A 6,405-nucleotide genomic window follows, 5' to 3' on the forward strand; every position below is an offset into this window, starting at 1 on the left:
ATCGGGAAAAATTTAGATCAATTCAAAACTGGCCATTACTACAAGCGAAGTTTTTTAGTAAGTAAAAAAATATTTTGTCAGGTCAGACGCCCCCACATTAAGACAAAATTTATTTTGATTTTAAATTCATTTAGAAAATATTTCAAAAATATTTTGTCCAAAAAGATAAGCCTTGGTTGACCCACACTCATATCCCTTCCCATTCCGCCTGATCGAATGGCAGCGAACGTGCTTCGGTGTGAAGCATGCGCACAGGTGAAACATATGGTTACACCAATTAGCCCATTTCCTAAGTCCTCTCTCGCACAAAATTGTGTTGACCCAAAAAATCACTCATACCCAAAAAAGACACTCATAGATCTTGAAAATCCTAGTAATATGGAGAGGCAACATCATCTAATAGTCTATGCCAAAGTTTATAGAACTTCCGTCAGAGCCTAAGTCTAAGCGTGGGTGCAAAAAAGGAGACAATGTCCATACCTTAGTCACCCCTTTGTCATAAGATCCATTCCCACCAAGACCAAATTCAAAACATAATAAAACTTATTTCAGCTGACAGTTTGTGCCATAGTTTTTAGAACTTCTGTCAAATCCCTTAGTCTAGACGCGAGTATAAAAAAGCATACAAAGAGATTCAAATTTTGCCATGGTTTTTAGAACTTATGTCAAATCCCTTAGTCTGGACGCGAGTATAAAAAAGCATATGAACCGTTAGTCTTATCCACTTTACTTAACCTAATATATTTAATAAACATATTACTACTGATTCACCATTCAAGAGCTTTAGAAATCAACCATGAATCTACAATTCACGATTCAACCTACGAATCGATTCTTTAAAAAAACAAAAAGTCACAATAGGATTCACGATTTAAAAACCTTGGTCGGTACATATTTGGATACAATTATGAATACAAGAAGAGGATAATAATAGAGAATTTTTATAAAGTACCCCTATTTGAAAAGTAACCGCAAAAAGTACCCCTGTTTCTTACAAATTTTATAAAGTATCATTTTCTTGACCGTTTTTTTCATGTAACAATTTCCATCCAGTTAAATGCTGGGTAGCAATTATATCACATATTGAAATTCATATCTACCCATGAACACATCTCCTTGGTAGGGAGGGTTAATGGTTCGACGATCCGAAAAGCGGGTGTAACGATCCTGAACCAAGCTCGATGAACCTGAAAGTGGTGTAACAACCCTGAACCGAGCTCGAGTAACCTGAAAAATCTTGTAGAAGATTGATTCTCCACCAACCAAAAATCCCCAAGACACTTAGGAATGATGAACCCTTTTGGGGAATGATGAAGCAAACCTGAAAATGATGACACGATCCTGAACCGAGCTCGATTTGGAAAAATGATGTAGAAGGTATGCGTGCTAACAAATAAAGGGTAAAAAAGTAAACTAGTGTTGACTAACTTGGATGGAAGTCTAAACTTTGGGGGCACTTTGTATAAATATCGGGGTATTAAAAAACGAGGTCAAAAACACTGGGGTACTTTATATATTATCTCATAATGATATATAGTTTGTTCATCTAAATTTAATTTAGTTTCTGACTAAAAAAAATAGAATTAGGCCTACAAATTAATCAAACAACGCGCAGCCAATTGCAGGCATGTGAGAAAAAGAGATTTTTCTTCTTCGAAATCCAGTTTCAACTATTTTCCGAATCTCTGTTTAAGTAGTTACCAGCGAAACATAATTTTAATGCAAAAACACTGATATAGATATGTATTGTTAGACCATTGACTTATTATTTTCAATGTGACTCTGTGTGATCCATATGTGTGCAACTGAGAGGTGTCAGTTATGTGTTGGTGTAACAACCGACCAATGCAGTGGCCGGTAATCATTGTCTGTCTGTAAAAGCTTAAATAGTTTTATCTTGTCTTTTGTAAGTTTTGAGAAAGAATGAAATGAAAAACAGATCTGAGAGATTTTCGAACGGCTGTAACTCTCTCAACATGGTATCAGACACTTACAAACCCAAATTTCATAATCTTTTCTTCAATCAAACAATCTATCAATGCCTGAATCTGATAAACATATTGTGATAACCTTCAAATCACCATCAAAATTAACCAACACCAATATTACACACTATGGAAATATCAAATTGTACCTTTACTTATAAGTTACAATCTATTTCGATTTGTAGATGGATCATTTCAGTGTCCGGCAAAGTATTATCAAGAAATTCTGCAGATGGAGCTGTAACTTTGCTACGTCCTAACTATGTTGAAGACTCAGATCCTGAATCGGAATTCATTCGAAATCCTGCTTATACTTACTGGAATAATCAAGATCAAGATCTTCTGTCATGGTTATTCTCTGCGTGTGCTGAAGAAACTCATTCTCAAGTCCTAGATTGCACTATCTCTCATTAAGTTTGGATTCATCTTCAACACAATTATAACGTTACCACTAAATCAAGGAAAATGCAGTTGAATCTGATATTGTCACATTAAAGAAAATCACATATTTAATATCAGTCTACTTAAATAAAGCTAAATCAATTTCTCATCAATTAGCTCAAATAGATCGAGCAGTATCTGGTGTTTCACATCTTACAAGGCCTACCTTCTGAGTTTAATGCGTTTAAGACCTCCATAGCAACTCAACAACTGAAAAATGAGAATCTCGTCACCTCATCTGAGCTACTTGGTTTACTTTTATTTGAAGAAATTCGAGCAAATGATGAATCTAAAGTGGATCTTACTACAACTTCTACAAACATTATTAAGGTAATTCTAACCAAGTGCGTGTTGGTAATGGCTCAGGTTTGCACATAACTCATATTGGCACCTCTTTCTTTCAAAATGGCACTACTAAATTTACTCTCTCTAATGTACTGCATGTTCCTTCAATTACAAAGAATCTGATTTCAGTACAACAGTTTACTAAAGAGAATAACTGTTATTTTGAATCTCATCATGAAAAATTTCTGGTGGAGGAGCACTGCTCGGTTGAACTCGCATGCGTTTATATCTCAAGCATGTTTGTCAATGTTAGTGATCAAAACTATAAGTCTTGATTTCTAGTCTACTATAGCTAAGTCTCGGACTAGGATAAAAAGTGTGGTTGAGCTCAAGAACTCCATGGCAATCATCATACAAGACGAATAACTACTCAAGGAACTAGTGGAACTTCATCGACTAAAAGGTATGTGGAGACTTGAACATATCTATCACTCAAAAGTGTATCTACTCTATATCCTATCATGAGACAAAAGTCGTTTTGCTATATAGACTTTGATTATACACATTTGCTATTTCGAGCCGAGTTTATCTCGCTTATCTATTTCTCGAGATACGTGTTGGTAAGCTTTCGCTTTGGCCAAGTTGATCTTTACCTAGTGACGAAAGTCATGTTATTTTTCAATCACTTTGAAAATGGCCTTGACGAAAAATGGTTTGTGAATAACAACTATATAACGTCCTCTAAGAATGTTTCAATGATTGAAATGAGAGTTTAGATTATATAACCAATGTTGGATATAAGCATTGTGTGGCAACACATATATGTATAAGTCCTTATTTCTTGAACCGAAGTATGTGTACTTTGTTGATCAGGAAAACCGGAACAAGAGTTGTGAACTCAGTCCGCGAACTCAATCCGCGAACCCAGTCCGTAAACTGGCGGAGGTTCTCATCCCAAGAAAATCTGCTGGAGTTTGTGAACTCCTTCCGGGAACTTAAGTCCGCGAACTAAGTCCGCGTACTTGAGTTGGTTATATCTAAAGACGATTATTTGTGAACTTATATTTATATTGACTAAGGAATGCAATTTGCAAACTGCGGCTATAAAGTTCATGAATCGATTCGAGTGAATCAAATCGTTTTTGCTTCAATTGTGTCTTGTATACTTCTATAAGATTTATACAATTGAAAAACTCTCTAACTAGTTCATTTGAGTCATTTGAACTAGTTATGGTGAAGAAGAATATGGTTGATATGAAAGTGCTCATATGGCTAACCACTTGGTTAACTATTGTTGAACCAACAAATGTACATGTTTGGGTACGGTTACACAAACCTAAAATCGTGCATTTCATTTGTGTGTAACAAGCTAAGTTTTCGATCCAACGGTTGAAAGATATTATCTTGAATCTAATCAGGTTTTCATCTAATGATGAATATTGAATGCTTTGTTACTAAGCTAACATTAATTACAAACCCTAATTTGAAAGACTATATAAGGGAAAACTCTATCAACTAGGAAACCTAATCCCGACACCTCCTATGTGATACTAGTTGTATAAGCTAGATTCGATTCTCCTTTAACCTTTGGTTTCTTCTCGAGACCCTGTAGGTTAACGACTTGAAGACTTCATTGGGATTGTGAAGCCAGGCCGATACTACTTTCTTGTAGTTGTGTGATATGATCTTGTTGATTCTATCGTGTTGAGTACAATCGTAATGATTGGCTTGAGATTAATATCTTCGATAGGCAAGATATAAAAGTAGTCAAAAACATCTTCGTCTCATCGTTTGTGATTCCACAATATCTTCTTTCGCTGTGTCGATTAAGATTATTATGAGGTGATTGATAATACTAGGTTGTTCTTCGGGAATATAAGTCAAGGTTATCAATTGGTTCATGTTCACCTTGATTTATCAAAAGACAGAACAAAAACTTGTAGGTATTTCTGTTGGAGACACATTTATCTATTAGCATAGAATTTTCTGTGTGATACAGATTTGTTTATTAAAGTCTTCGACTTTGGGTCGTAGCAACTCTTAGTTGTGGGTGTGATCATCTAAGGGAATCAAGTGCGTAGTATCCTGCTGGCATCAGAGACGTAAGGAGCGTAATTGTACCTTGGATCAGTGTGAGATTGATTGGGGTTCAACTACAGTCCATACCGAAGTTAGTTTGTAGTAGTCTAGTGTTTGTAGCGGCTTAATACAGTGTGTGTTCAATATGGACTAGGTCCTTGGGGTTTTCTGCATTTGCGGTTTCCTCGTTAACAAAATTCTGGTGTCTGTATTATTTATTTTCCGCTTTATATTTTGTTATATAATTGAAATATCACAGGTTGTGCGTTAAGATCAATCAATTAGAATATTCAACCTTTGGTTGTTGATTTACATTGATTGACACTTGAACATTGGTCTTTGGTACCATTCAAGTTATTTCACATAGTAATCAGGCTCACGGATTTCTATCTGTTCGATTTGCTGATTACATTGTGAAATAGATATATTATAACTCTTTGATATACTTTATTAAGATTGAGTCTAGTTGATTCTCTTGAAAGTATATTGGAGTTAGTCCATACAGATTGTTAATCGAAATATTGGGTGTGGTTGTTGTACCCCCTCTTTTTCAATTGGTATCAGAGAAAGCAAACACGTTTAAAGACCTTACAAGTCTATGTTTGTAGCGATATGACTCTATGGACAGAGGTGTTATCTCTATTAACGTACCACCAGTCTTCGATGGCTCTAATTACTTATGGTGGAAAGTTGTTATGCGAGCTTTTCTTCAAGCGCGTGATTTTCAATCATGGGCATATGTAGTTAATGGCTATGATGCTCTCGTTGTGGAAATAGGAAATGTAAACGTTCCCAAGAACATTGGTGAATACAGTCCTGCCGAGATACTTGATGCAAAGCAAAATTCCGACGGTTTGAATGCCATCATACATGCCATTACCCTAAATCTTCAGCATCATGTGTCAAATTGCATTATGTCTAAAGATGCGCGGGATATCTTAGAAACCGTATTCGAAGGTAATACCAGTGAATAGCAAGCTAGGCTTCAAAACCTTAATTCCGATTGGGAAAACCTTCGTATGGAAGATGAAGATTCATTTGATGAGTTTAATCACAAAGTGTCTGAAATTGTTAATGCATATTTTGCATTGGGTAAGACTATTCCTGAAAAGGATATTGTGATGAAAATTCTCAGATCGCTTCCATCTAGATACGACTCTAAGAAGCATGCCATCGTTGAGGGAAATAACCTTGATAATCTCTCCAGAAATAAGCTGGTTGGGAAGCTTAAGATCTTTGATCACGAGCATTCATCCAAATCTAAGGATGTTGTTTTCAAAGCACTAAAAGACACAAAATTACTTGATAAAAGTAAAAAAAGTGTATATCCCTGAAGACGATCACTCGGAGACTGATTCATCAGATGAAGATCTTGAAAAATCGGTCTCGATGATCACAAGACAGTTTAGGGATCTTCTGTTGAAGAAAAGTAAACGGTTCTCCAGAGATAAGCCTAAAGCATCAGTCAAACCTCATAATCGTATTCCTCCTAAAAACAAGGACACTGATGAAACTGATGACAAGGATATGCATCAGTAAAGGTTTTGGTCATTTTGCAAATGAGTGTCCAAATCGAAAAAAATACACTGGGAACAAAGGTCTTGTTGCAACTCTT

This window comes from Papaver somniferum, chromosome 7 (genome assembly GCF_003573695.1).
Source record: "Papaver somniferum cultivar HN1 chromosome 7, ASM357369v1, whole genome shotgun sequence".
In the NCBI taxonomy this organism is placed as follows: domain Eukaryota; kingdom Viridiplantae; phylum Streptophyta; class Magnoliopsida; order Ranunculales; family Papaveraceae; genus Papaver; species Papaver somniferum.